Below are 15,508 nucleotides of genomic sequence, written 5' to 3' on the forward strand. Positions count from 1 at the left end.
CTGGTCCAGTCTATTTGGAGTTCTGTAGGCTTCTTGTATGATCATGGGCATCTCTTTTTTTATGTTTGGGAAGTTTTCTTCTATTATTTTGTTGAAGATATTAGCTGGCCCTTTACGTTGAAAATCTTCATTCTCATCAATTCCTATTATCCGTAGGTTTGGTCTTCTCATTGTGTCCTGGATTACCTGGATGTTTTGAGTTAGGATCCTTTTGCATTTTGTATTTTCTTTGACTGTTGTGTCGATGTTCTCTATGGAATCTTCTGCACCTGAGATTCTCTCTTCCATTTCTTGTATTCTGTTGCTGATGCTCGCCTCTATGGTTCCAGATCTCTTTCCTAGGGTTTCTATCTCCAGCGTTGCCTCGCTTTGGGTTTTCTTTATTGTGTCTACTTCCCCTTTTAGTTCTAGTATGGTTTTGTTCATTTCCATCACCTGTTTGGATGTGTTTTCCTGTTTTTCTTTAATGATTTCTACCTGTTTGGCTGTGTTTTCCTGCTTTTCTTTAAGGGCCTGTAACTCTTTAGCAGTGCTCTCCTGTAATTCTTTAAGTGACTTATGAAAGTCCTTCTTGATGTCCTCTATCATCATCATGAGAAATGTTTTTAAATCTGGGTCTAGATTTTCGGTTGTGTTGGGGTGCCCAGGACTAGGTGGGGTGGGAGTGCTGCATTCTGATGATGGTGAGTGGTCTTGATTTCTGTTAGTAGGATTCTTACGTTTGCCTTTCGCCATCTGGTAATCTCTGAAGCTAGCTGTTTTAGTTGTCACTGTTAAGAGCTTGTTCTTCAGGTGACTCTGTTAGCCTCTATGAGCAGACCTGGAGGGTAGCACTCTCCTTAGTTTCAGTGGGCAGAGTATTCTCTGCAGGCAAGCTCTCTTCTTGCAAGGCAGGTACCCAGATATCTGGTGTTCCAACCAGAGTCCTGGCAGAAGTTGTGTTCCATTCACTAGAGGTCTTAGGATGACGTGTGGAATCCTGTGTGGGCCCCTGCGGGTGTCAGGGGACTCAGCTGGCAAGGTAGCCCGGGGCTCGAGTGGAGTGGAAGGGGTTTGTGCCCCAGATCAAGCCCGGGTAGCCTACTTCCCTATGTACCGCAGTCTCAAGTTCCGCGCGATTGGATTGGAGCAGGCGCTGTGTTCCACTCACCAGAGGTCTTAGGGTCCCGTGGGGAGTCCCGTGTGGGCCTTTGTGGGTGTTGGGCAAGACTCTGCTGGCAAGGTATCCCCGGGCTTGAGTCTGGAGTCGAGCGGAAGGGCGAGGTGGGTTTCTTTTATGCAGCAAAATGTTGTGTATTGTTTATATAGCCAGTCTGTTAGTCTATTTGTTTTTATTGGTGAATTGATTCCAGATTAAGGCAACTTCAGACCAACTTCTTTTATGCATATCAATGCAAAATACTCAATAAAATTCTCCCCAAACTAAAAGGGCTATTAGGTCCTTTTTCTGATAGTCAAAACTGCAATGAGAACTGCCAGTTTTCCTAGTGTCACTGGCTAATTGCTATTAGATAGTAACTAGGCTTTCTCCTATTCAGAGCACATTCCAAGAGGTTGTATAACAATTAACCAAAGGTCATCAGAAGGGAACTAATGATTTATTATAGGTTCTAGGGTAAAAGATAAAATATTGATTGGGTTTACCTATACAAAACTTCACTAATATCATAGTTATGGTTTGATACTTCAGTGAACCTGTTGATCTGAGACAGTTGATGAACTTTGTAACATGAGGTCATGTATTCTGAAATATTTATAAGTGCTGAGGACAAAGAGACAAGGAAAATCGAGAGAGAAAAAAAAATTTTTTTTTTGCCTTTCTCCACTTAGACTATTTTTTTTTCCTTTTACTCACTTAGAAGAATTTTTCCCTTTCCGCACTTAGGATCTTTCTGCTTTGCCCTTATATAAATTTCATAAAAATATTTTTATAACTTAGTAATAACTTCTATAATCACTTCTCTAAATTCCTTCTCTTCCAGTGACACCTGGCTTGTTGGCTCAAAGTTAGAGCCCAGCAATTCCTGCTGAGCTAGAAAAAAGGCTGCATTGCTTAATCCTCCTCTGTTAGGCTACAGGTGTTAATCACCTAAGCCAGCCTACCCTCAGAAAAACCAAGTACTTTTCAGAAGTTATCATCAGCATTTCAGTACAATTTGAGAGCTAGAAAGCCCTGAGACATTTCGATTTTAAAGGCATTGCCAGGGTCCTACTCTGTGACTCCACTGCTATCCTGGCTCAGAGCAATCCTGGACCTCAAACTCTAGTATAGAGCAGTAGTGATAAAAAAAAAAAAACTACATGGTATTGATACAGAGACTGACAGATGGATCAGTGGACTAGAACTGAAGAACCAGAAAGAAAACCACACATTGATAGACACTTGATATTTGGAAAGAAGCTATATATATATATATATATATATATATATATATATATATATATATATATATATATATATATATGATGGAAAAAAGAAAGGATTTTCAATAAATGGTGCTGTTCTAATTTGCAGTCTGTATGTTGAAAAATAAAAATAAATCCATACTTATCACCTTGCACAAAGCTCAGTTTCAAGTTGATCAAGATTATCAACATAAAATAAGATCCACTGAATCTAATAGAAGATAAACTCATTGACACAGAGAGGGAAATGTCCTAAAAACTACTCCCATGGCTCATGCTCTAAGATCATCAATTCATAAATGTGACCTCATGAAACTGGCAATGGTACTAATCATCAACCTACAGACTGGAGAAAAAAATCTCAACTAACCTCACATCTGATAAAGGGCTAATATCCAAAATATATAAAGAACTCAAGAAACGAAATAAACCAATCAAATATGGGGTATATATCTAAATAGAGATGTCAAGACAGAAGAGTCTAAAATGGCTAAGGAACACTTAAAGATATGTTTAAAGTCCTTAGTGCTCAGGTTAATTCAAATCAAAACAACCCTGAGATTGTACTTTACACCAATCAAATTGGCTAAGATCAAAACCTCAGATGACAGCACATGTTCGTGAAAATGTGGAGAAAAAGGAACACTCCTCCACTGCTGGTGGGACGGAAGCAGGTACAACTTCTCTGGAATTCAGTGTGGAGATTCCTCAGAACATTGGAAATAGGTCTACCTGAAGACCCAGATGTACCACTCTTGGGCATATACCAAAAAGATGTCCCACCATGCCCCAAGGCACATGTTTTTCTATGTTCATAACAGCCTTGTTTATTATAGCTAGAAGCTGCAAATAACCCAGATGTCCCAAAACAGAAGAATGGATACAGAAAATGTGGCTCATTTACACAATGAAATACTACTCAGCTATTAAGAAACGAAGACATCCTGAGTTTTTCAGGCAAATGGATGTAACTCGGAAATATCATTCTGAGTAAGGCAACTCAGAACCAAAAGGACATGCATGGTATATCCTCATTAATAAGTGGATATTAACCAAAAAAGTGCAGAACACCCTGTATTCATTCCGCAGAACTTAAAAAAGTTATCAAGCCACAAGTCCCAAGTGAGGACACCTCAATCCCACTTGGAAGGGAGAAAAAGAAATCACAGAGCGAGTGGGGGTGGTGGGAGGGTCTCAAGTGGGGATGGGGACCAGGAGTACTAGAGAAGAACATGATCAGGTATTGGTTAGAAAAAAAAAAAACTGAAGCCCTGAGGTACAGCAGAAAGAATGAAAACAGGCAACCTATGGAAGTATGGCGTTGGGGACCTCCCAGAATGTACCAGAGCCCTGGGATGTGAGAGACTCTCAGGACTCAAATGGAGGTATCTTAGATGAAATGCCCTACAGTGGGGAGTAGGAACTTGTAGATGGGAAGCAGGAACTTGTAGAATCCACATCCAGTAGAAAGATAAGGAAGGCATGAAGTGAGTGATGGGGTTTCCATCCCACGTCAAAAGCTCTGACCCAGAACTATTCCTGTCAAAAAGAACTTCAAGAACAAAAACAGAGAAGAGCCTGATGGAAATGAGGTCCAGTGAATGGATCAAGGTGGGGCCCAGCTTGGGGAAAGGCCCCAAGGCCTTACACTACTACTGAGGCTATGAAGTGCTCACAAAAGGGGGCCTATTATGACTGTACCCGAATGACCCAAAAAGCAACTGGAAGAGTCAGGTGCAGATATTTACACCCAACCAATGGACAGAAGCTGCTGATCCCTCTGGTTCAATGAGGGAAAAGCTGGAAGAAGCTGAGGAGGAGGGCAACCCTGTATGAGGACAAGCAGTCTCATTTAACCTGGATCTCCAAGACCTCTCTGACACTGAGCCACCAATCAGGCAAAATATACAAGCTGACATGATGCCCCAAACACACATACAGCAGAGGACTGCCAGGTCTAGGTTTAGTCAGAGAAGATGCACCAAACCCTCAAGAGACTGGAGGCCACAGACAGTCTCTTGGGTAGTTCTGGTGAGGTGGGGGTTGAAGACAATTTTGTGGAATTGGTGGGCGGTGGTATGGAATGTGGAACAATCAGAGGGGGGACCTAGAGGGGTATAACACCTGGAGTATGAAGAAAAGATTAAATAAATCAAAAAAGATAAATAAATAAATAAATAAATAAATAAATAAATAAATAAATAAATAAATAAATAAATTCTTAATGAACACTGGCTTTTAAAGGTTTCTTTCTTTTGAGTACATTCTCTCTCTCTCTCTCTCTCTCTCTCTCTCTCTCTCTCTCTCTCTCTCTCTCTCTCTCTCTCTCTCTCTCTCTTTCTCTCTCCTTTCTCCTCTTCCTTCTCTTCCTATTTTTCACTTGCTGCTTTGCTCCAGAATATTTATCAACAGTCACCTATTATTCTACCTATGTTTAGAAGGGGTGAGTCTCTGCCTCTTTAAGGTATCTAAGGGAGTTTTTTTTTCCTACAAAATTAAAATGAGAGTATTGTCCTGGAAATTTCCCAATGCTTGTTTTGTAGTATGTAGCACTTTCCTGATACTTACAGAGGAGTTCCTATTAATTGAAAATTTTGCGTCTGTGTATCAGAGGGAGAACAATAAATGGAGAAAGAGAGGATAAGGTGGGAGTTCTCGTTGTTTTTTATTTGCTGAGAAATAATCTATGCACTAGACACACCAGTGCTTTGGTCATTTCCCAGATAAAACACCTGCTTTTAGCTATCAACGATTACAAACAAATATAGTAAAAATATGTAAGTATATTTTTGTGAGAATATGTTTTCCATTGATTTAATTATCAGAAATAATATTTTTCAGTCCTGTACTTAATTTGTTTAGCCCCTAGATATGAATCCCTGAAATATGTGTACTTGGGCTTTTGAAATATATTGAGATAGCTATCCAGGGTCTATTCTAATTTATCAGAACAATGTATGTCAGTTATAATAAGTATATAATATCCCTAACATAATTACTGAATAATATATAGATAAAGCAAGACATCAAACTTTATCCCTTAGAGATGCCCAGACAAAGATAGCTGATAATAAATAACTCTGAAAAGATAGTTAATAAAATTTATATTTGTCCACTTTGGTGAAGTAAAACCCCTCTGCACAGATATTTCTTTCATGATATAGAATAGAGGTCCTAACTGTCACAGGAACAGATTTATATAGTTTGTCAAAGAATTCTTTACAAGATTACAAAAGAGGTCGAATATAAATGACATAGTCTTTAGTTGAATTGACCTTTTATAAATAGAAATTTGACAAAAAAATAATATTTACACTATGGGTGCTTTCAAAAATAGAATGGTTTGCATGGAACAAGTTAGTATTGGAAGGATTAGAAGTTCGAAGCTATCCTTGGTTACATTCCAAGTTGGGGCCAGCCTAGGCTATATGACATCCTGTCTGAAAATATGAAATTACTGGAACCAGTAGTTTATCTTTATGAATCCTCTACTTTGGATACTGAATCATGAGCAATATCAGAAGTACAAGGTCTATCAGTACCAGAAAGTATAAAAAGAATTTCCCCAAACAAAAATAATTTAAGAGTTATTTTTAGGGGCATGATTATGTTGCCAGGGAATAAAAGCACTTTGAGTTTAGAGTGGTCAGTAATGAGGAGTGAGTATTGCTCTTACACAGGACTCACATTGGTTAGCTCACAGTCACCTTTACCTTGAGGTTCAGGAGGCCTCTGGCAACTGTGGGCATGTGCATTTCCTTACATACATATGTACGTACGAACACATACACACACACACACACACACACACACACACACACACACACACACATTTAAATAATAGGGAAAAGTACTTTGCTTTATCTATCAGTTTAAAGGAAGTTTGAGTTGAATGTACTTAAAAGAGGTGCCTCATAACCAAAGTATGAAATCTGCTAGTCTTCCACAAATTAGGTGACTCAGAGCCACTACTCAAATAAATTACACCCTATAAAATCAAATAACCCCATTTAAAAATGGGGCTCAGAACAGAACAATGATTTCTCACCCGAGGAATACCGAATGGCAGAGAAGCACCTGAAAAAATGTTTAACATCTTAATCATCAGGGAAATGCAAATCAAAACATCCCTGAGCTTCCACCTCACACAAGTCAGAATAGCTAAGATCAAAAATTCAGGTGACAGCAGATGCTGGCGCAGATGTTGAGAAAGAGGAACACTCCTCCGTTGTTGGTGGGATTGTAAGCTTGTACAACCACTCTGGAAATCAGTCTGGCGGTTCCTTAGAAAATTGGACATAGTACTACCAGAAGATTCAGCAATACCTCTTCTGGGCATATATCCAGAAGATGCCCCAACCGGTAAGAAGGACACATGCTCCACTATGTTCATAGCAGCCTTATTTATAATAGCCAGAAGCTGGAAAGAACCCAGATGCCCCTCAACAGAGGAATGGATACAGGAAATGTGGTACATTTACACAATGGAGTACTACTCAGCTATTAAAAAGCATGAATTTATGAAATTCCTAACCAAATGGATGGACCTTGAGGGCATCATCCTGAGTGAGGTAACCCAAACACAAAGAATCTCTCACAATATGTACTCAGTGATAATTGAAAATTAGCCCAGAACCTTAGGATACCCGATACAAGATATAATTTGCTAAAAACATTAAACTCAAGAGAACGAAGACCAAAGTGTGGACACTTTGCCCCTTCTCAGAATAGGAAATGAAACACCCATGGAAGGAGTTACAGAGACAAAATTTGGAAGTGTGACGAAAGGATGGACCATCTAGTGTATGCCATATCCAGAGAACCATCCCCTGATCAGCTTCCAAATGCTGACGCTATGGCATACACTAGCAAGATTTTGCTGAAAGGACCCAGATATAGCTGTGTCTTGTGAGACTATGTCAGCGCCTAGCAATCACAGAACTGGATGCTCACAGTCAGCTATTGAATGGATCACAGGGCCCCCAATGGAGGAACTAGAGAAAGCATCCCACGAACTAAGGGAACTGCAACCCTATAGGTTTAACAACAATATGAACTAAGCAGTAACACGGAGCTCCTGTCTCAAGCTGCATATGTATCAAAAGATGGTCTAGTCGGCCATCACTGCAAAGAGAGGCCTATTGGACTTGTACACTTTATATGCCCCAGTACAGGGGAACGCCAGGGCTAAAAAGGGGGAGTAGGTGGGTAGGGGAGTGGGGGTGGGTGGGTATGGGGTACTTTGGTATAACATTGAAAATGTAAATGAGCTAAATACCTAATAAAAAATGGAAAAAAATAAATTACACCCTAGACATGTGCAGCCATGAGGTCCACTGGTAAACTGTGGATAGAGATCAATGGTAGAGCTATTGGATTATGTAAGGGGAGGCTTAAATAAAACTGAGAGAGTCACAGTCTCATGTGATATAAGCTGGCTTTTGTTTGTGTGTTGGTATTATATAGTATTATAATCCTTACTTGCTTTCGAGATATATTCCATATAGTTCAGACTGTCCTTTATCTCACTTAATAGCTCAATATGACTATGAACCACTGATCCTCCTGCTTTCATTTTCCAGAACAGCTAGTATTAAAGAGAGGTACCAGCATGCTCTACTTGATACAGTTTTAGAGATAAAACCCAAGGCTTCATGCATGAGAATAAAGTACTCTACCAAATCTACTTCGGCAGCTGCAAGCCTTCCTGTTAATGATAAGTCCAAGACAACATTTCTTACCCTTAACACATCATGCCTATGGCTATAATCATTAATGTCCTCTTCTGTCTAAATCAATATCAACTTCACACAAGCCAGAACCATTTGAGAATATTGAATTTCAATTGAGAAAATAACCCCACCAAACTTTTGCCTGGAAAAGGCTTTGTTGAATTTTATTAATTAATGATTTCTATAGAAGGATATCCCAGTTGGCAGTATCAGCTCTGGACTGATGGTACTGGATGCTATAAAAAAAAAAAGTAGGATGATCAAAACATGGGGAATATGCCAGTATGCAATTTTTCTACATGTCCTCTACTTCAGGTCTTACCTGCTCCAAATTCCAGTCTAGGGTTTCTGGTGTGACTTTCATGTATGATGAATTACAAACTGAACTATGAACCAAAACATTTTCTCTCCCAGTTGATGTTGTTCATAATGTCTTATCACCTAAATACAATCCCTTACTAAGGCAAGTTAGTATGCCAATGTAGCTCATATGGAATACCAAGTACTGAATGTTCACGGTGGTCCAGATAGACCATAGAAATAATGAACTTCACTGGTCATGATAATGCATACCTAATATCTATGTATGTGAAAGACAGGAGGATGAGTGTAAGTTCAATGCAATGCTGAGCTACATAGGGAGGTTCTGAGTCCAAAACAAAACAAAACAAAAACAAAAACAATATCAAAAACAAAACAAAAAAAAAAACACAAAACGGGAGGTTAATGAGATGCTAAACAAATAAAGCACTTGCTAAGCAATTGTGATGGCCTTCATTCCATTCTCAGAACATACATGAATGTAAAGAGGGAACTGCATTCAGCAAAGTGATGCTCTGACTTCCACATGTGCTATAGATCACATATGCTACCACATAATAATAATAGTAGTAGTAGTAGTAGTAATAATAATAATAATAATAATAATAATAATAATAAATGTGTTTAAAAATGAAAAGAAAATTTATTCAGTCATATTATATTAGGCTTATAAAAAAACTAGCACTGAGGAAGAGAAATTGGAGTAGTATTGAAAGTTTGAGGCAAGCATGAACTGCATTAAGAATGTTAGCACCTTATAACTTTCTGTAGGTATCCTGCCCAAAACAAGATACATGAAAGTTTATTTTACACACAAATTCAGACTATAGTCCATCACTGTTGGGGCATCAGTGCAACAGGAAGTAGCAGAAACTTGACACAAGTCAAGAGTATAGATCAAGGAATTGATGCGTGTATGGTTACTAGAACTTAATTTGCTTTCTTTATTCTCATACACTCCAGAATCCCCATCGTAAATAATGGTGCCACAACAAGGGAAGTTCTTCCCATATAAATTAAAAGTAATCAAGATGCAGGCACACAACCATGCTCACAGACTAAGTAGTATAGACAATCCTTCATTCTGATTTCCCTCCCAGGCAATTCTATATTGTTTTATGTATATAACATTAACCATCACAGCTTCATTCATTGTTAACCGGTCACATAGACACATCACATTATGTTTTAGACATGAACTACCAACCCTTATTTCCAAAGTTCTCTGTGTGTTTAATAATGCAAAATACAGTTCAACTTTAAAAGTCCTCATAGTCTTTAAAATTTTTACCACATCAAAAAATGTATTGTGATATCTTGTAAAAAATTATGTTATTGCTATGCGTAATAGAATAATGTAAAAATTATTATCACAAAATAAAAATAAGTATTAGGAATAGAAAGTGATGATTATACAAAAAGCCAAAATCAAGCAGAGAAAGGAAATCCTCCATTTCTGGGGCTTTCCATGGAGAAATCAGCTTTGGTGTCCCAATTCCTCTACATATGCTATCTTCAGCACACACAGAATTTCTCAGCATTTAAACTGATTCCATTTCTCACCTTCAGATGTCCTTGTCCAGATATTAGATCATGTCCCATCATCCTGGCCTTTCTAATACTCTGGAATCTCTACAGTAGCTTAAACTTTATCTTCATAACTTCATGCAACATCCTCTTGGGGCTTCTTTGCCAGGATTCAAACTCTGTCACACAGTTCTGGCCTCAGCTGTTCTTAAAGACTGTCTTAGTATTGCATCTTTCATATATTAAATTTAGAAAAATGTAGACATTGCCACCAAATTTCATGACTGGCCCAAGAGGTAACCTAGTTTCACTGGACCATAGCTGTAACATCATATCTCAGTTAATGTATCTGAAACGTTTGACCATGTTTCATCAACACTAGTATCATTGGCGAATGTAAAACATACAGAGTTCCCAAAGCTTTTTAATCATTCCCAATTCTAAGGTATGTTAATTTATTTTTAAACAAATTCAACATATATATTTTTGGTATGAACTTCATTGTACAAAGTTCCATTTCAAGGACTTGTGACTTTGTGATTAAAAATATGAACATAAGATGTTAAAAAAAAAACATAAAATGTATGCACAATGAAATGTTTTGTCCACAGACATCCAAATTCTCTCAATATGTCTTACATTTTCTAGCCTCCATTCTCCATTTAATGTTGCCTTAACTCAAGGGGATTAATGATAAACACCTTCTTTCTGAAAATATTTTTTTCCAAATTCAATAAAATAAAATAAAATAAAAGCCAATTCAGTTTAAAAGAATGCATTTCTGTTTGATGGAAAACTCAAGTTGATCGTGCTGTGCTTTAAACTATTTCGAGTATTTGATATGCTCTCTACTTTATAGAGTTTGACTCACATTTAAGGGTACCCTGAGAAGTTCTGGTAAGTAATTTTATAATATTCAGTCAAGTTCCTACAAATCCAAAGTAACCAAAATATCTTTAGAAATCTGCAACCCTTGAAAAAACATATTGTCTTGCAGATTTTATAGTATATAGACCTGTACTGGCTAGTTTTATGTCAACTTCACACAGCTGGGGTTATCACAGAGAAAGGAGATTCAGTTGAGGAAATGCCTCCATGAGATCCAACTCTAAGACATGTTCTCAATTAATGAACAAGGTGAAAAGGCCGTTTGTGGGTGGGACCATCTGTGGGCTGGTAGTCTTGGGTTCTATAAGAGAGCAGGCTGAGCAAGCCAGGGGAAGCAAGACAGTAAAGAACATCCCTCCATGGCCTCTGCGTCACCTTCTGCTTCCTGACCTGTTTGAGTTCCAGACCTGACCTCCTTAGTGATGTAAGCCAATAAATCTCTCCTTCCTCCCCAAATTGCTTCGTGGTCATGATGTTCTGTCCAGGAATAAAAACCCTGACTAAGACAACACCCTATCCTGTTACATATATTATGCTATTTTTTTCTAAGCCCAGTTTATAGAGATAATTATGTCTGACAGAAAATAAAGCTCATTAATTTGAACAAAGAGTTTCAATAACAGAATTTACTCTAGTTTTGGAGGGTTAACATGGTGAGTCAAAAAATGAGATGAACTGCCTTGTTGCTGCTCTAAGAACTTAAGAGGTTTTTTTGCAATGATGATTTGTGGGAATTTAAAAGGTATACATAACTACATGTGTATTTGTGTTTGTGTGAGAGAGAGAGAGATTAGGATAAAGTAATTTGTATTATTATTATTATTAACAATTTTTCATACAATATATTTTGAGCATGTGTCCCATCCCTGAATACCTCCCAGATTTTTTCCAACCATCATACCCAATTTAATGTTCTTTCTCTTTCTTTCTCTCTCTTTTTCTTTCTCTCTCTAAATGAAAAAAACAAAAAAGCCTGAATCAACAACAACAAAAAATCATGAAATCAAAAAGCCTCAGAAAATCACACACACACACACACAAAACACACACACATATACACACACACACACACACACACAGAGAGAGAGAGAGAGAGAGAGAGAGAGAGAGAGAGAGAGAGAGAGAGAGAGAGAGAGCCAAAACAAACAACATCAAAGAAGTCCACAAAAATAACATGTGTTGGTCAACTCTCTGTAGGTATTAGTCAACTCTGGAATTTGGTTGACATGCACAGCAATATTCCATCAGAAAAAAAAGAGTTCTTTCATATGCCTGAGGGTCTCAATTTAGAACAGAGTCTATGTACATTTCCCCATCTAAGTGTTGGGATCTCATCTATCTTGAACTTGTACAGGTTTCATTTGTGCTACCACAGTCTTGTGAATTCTTATGTTCAACACCATTTTGTCTGGAAGAGAATGAAGAGGAAACCATATTTTTATGAAACTTAATAAATAAGTTTTCTCCACTTAAGAATAAGAACAAATTTGTTGTTAGAGTTATAACATCTCTCTTTTCAAAGAGACCATCTCATTACAGACATGTGTTCATTCCAACTACGAAATAACTAATATAATAATGTAAACTTTTAGTTATCTTCCAATATTGGTAAATATTTACAATTCAACTGATTTGGTAAATCAATTCAAAACTGACATTACCAATTTGAAAATTAAATAACTGTTTATTAAAATTACTAAGGTATAAAAATAAGTATGATTGCTATCAGAAAATATTGCCTTAATAAAATTAACATAAGTGAAGTAACAATTTTACTTAATATAGATTGTATCTCATATTCATCAATACTATTTTAAGATATTATAGTCTTCATTTTATGCATCTGGGATTAGATGACATGCTGAATTTCAGTGCCTGAAATAATAACTAGAGATGTTAGATGACTGGGAGGAAACTGGATTTGATTTTTATACTTATTGTGTTTTTATAATACTAATATTAAATCAATTGGTTACTACACTAAAGCTTTTTGAATCACTTTTTTTCAAATTTTAAAATCTTATGCTACCTCTTATACTACATAGCAAGGCATTATTCAACAGATTCTTAATTTGTTAAATTGTTCTTTGTGAATGACAATGATGTGTAAGAATATTAAAATCATCAATATACTCACCAAATAACTACAATGTTTTTAATATGTTGAAGGAATTTTTATATTCTGCATCTGTTAGAAAAATATCTTAATGTTCATTAGACACAGCCCTGGAAGGAATTAGGGTAATTTTTTTCTTTGAGCTTAGAGATGGGTGAGTCCTTCAGTAACATTTAGAATTTCTTTTTACCATGAGCATTCTTGAATCTCGACAGTCCTGACCCATGAAACAATCGAACAGGGTCTGAGAAACCACCTAAGGAGAGAATGGGGAACAAGAAACACAAAGAATGGACAGCAAGACAAAAAAAAAAAACAAAAAAACAAAAAACAACAACAACAACAAAAAACCTGATCAAGCTGACAAATTTTGTTTTTCCCAGGCAGGTTTTATACCAATAGAAACAGGAAATGGTGAGTGAAAATGATGCGAAATCACTTTGTTTCTGGGGGAAAGCACCTGTTCCCCAAAGCAGGATATTGACTAGGTAAAAAAAGTTCAGCAGGAGGAACAAAACAGAGTGGGTTGCTAAGTACCTGTCCACAAGATCTATAGCTATTTGTTCTTAACTGGGACTAGTACTTTCCTATACAGGCCTCAACTTTTCCCACAGAAATCTCAACTAAGATAGGACTTTTCCACTAAGGCCAAAACTTTGTTAGTAAGGACTTCTGGCTGACAAGGCAGTTAACTTCACCCACAGTCATTCCCAACACTTGACTATAAATACTGCACCTGGAAATTAAAAATAATATTTGTTTGCATGAGATGCAAGCATGAACATGTCTTGATTGGATTAACAACTTTTGGATTAGAATGGCTAGAAGATAAATACAACAAGACAAATTAAAATTAAGTTAACTATTGGGTAAGTTAACCTAATTAATATGCTTTATTGGCAAAACCAGATACTAATATTGAGAAAACCAGCAAAGTTTCAACATTAAGTTCAAAAGAGCTATGAAACAAAAAACCTTTTTAAAAGTAGGGATGTGAAAATTTTAATTTCTCGTTTGTTTAATGTTGCATGAGACTGTAGAAAAAATAGTGACAATGGGATAGAAGTCAACATAAGATTCAAAGTCACACAAAACATTAAAATAGACAGCATTTGCTAAATAAAAGTGTAATTTCAAAACTTAGTGAAATATTTATTAATAAAAAACTATTTGAAAGCATGTGGCAATGAGCAGACTAAAGCCCACACTAAAACGTTAGCTTATCTTTGGAGTTATTAATAGTATGCCAAAATTGGAATGCCTTCTTTTGAGACACGGATGCATTTAATGAAATCATATTCTCTCTAAAATTTTCATAACATCAACACTGCTGACAAGTATGAAGAAAGCAATGACTTGACTAGCTATTGATGCTGCAGTCAGTTTGTATTTTATTTTAATTTATTTACATTCCAAATATCCCACCTCCTGATCCCACTTCCTACAGTTCTTCAACCCATTCATCTTCCCCATTTCCTCTGAGAGGGTGTTCCACAAGACACCCACCCCATCTCACCTCAACATATCCCACACCAGCATCCCTGATGCATCAAGTCTCTCCAGGATTCAGTCTATCCTTTCCCACTGGGCTGGAAAAAGCAATACTCTGCTACATATGTGCCAGGGGCCATGGACTAGCCCAAGTATGCTCTTTGTCTGGTGGCTTAGTCTCTCAGATCTTCCTGGGAGTTTGGGTTAATTGACACTCTTGGTAATCCTATGGGGTTGTCATCTTCTTCAGTTCTTTCAAACTTTTCTCTAACTCTTCTGTATGCGTCCAATGATTAACTATAATTATCTGCATGTGTCTCAGTCAGTTGTTTTTAGAGACACTAGGGGCCCTGTCTATTAACTGGAGGTGGTCTTTCCAGGTTCCATCTCCGCACTGTTGGGCATTTCGGCTAAGATCACCACCCAGTTCCGGGAGCCTCTCACATCCAAGCTCTCTGGGACTTTCTAGAGTTCCTAAGAGCTCCCCACCACCAGATTACACGTCTGGTACATGGATCAGACCGCCTGAAATTGGAATCATGGATGATTTCAACTTACAAAGAATGTGTAGAGAAACAAATGTTTTCTCTGGAAGAGTACTGGCTATCACTCCTAACCACTGAGCAATCTCTCCAATTCAAGAATATTATTTCTTTAAGACAAGATGTCTTTTCTTGAAGTTCTTATATTGGAAATTATAGATAAAATCTTTTGTAACATGATGCTAATTGTCTGATTAATGTGTCCTAACTCTGGGACACATATTCTTGTGCTAGCCTATGTAAAGCACATAGAAGACCCCTTTGGTTTTTGCCTTTTTGTCTTCATTCTCACAGGTATGCTTGTTCTTTTGAAGGTTTTAGAGTATATTTCTTTGAGAGCCCAACATATACTGAAGAACATCTGGGAAACTCAGTCTTGTGGACAGAAGATCTATTGGATTCCTTTACTATCTGACCATAGACATCTATTTTTAAATACCTGGGCTGGACCACAGTGTATAAATCCCTCTACAAACACACACACA

Source organism: Mus musculus, chromosome Y (genome assembly GCF_000001635.26).
Source record: "Mus musculus strain C57BL/6J chromosome Y, GRCm38.p6 C57BL/6J".
Lineage (NCBI taxonomy): Eukaryota > Metazoa > Chordata > Mammalia > Rodentia > Muridae > Mus > Mus musculus.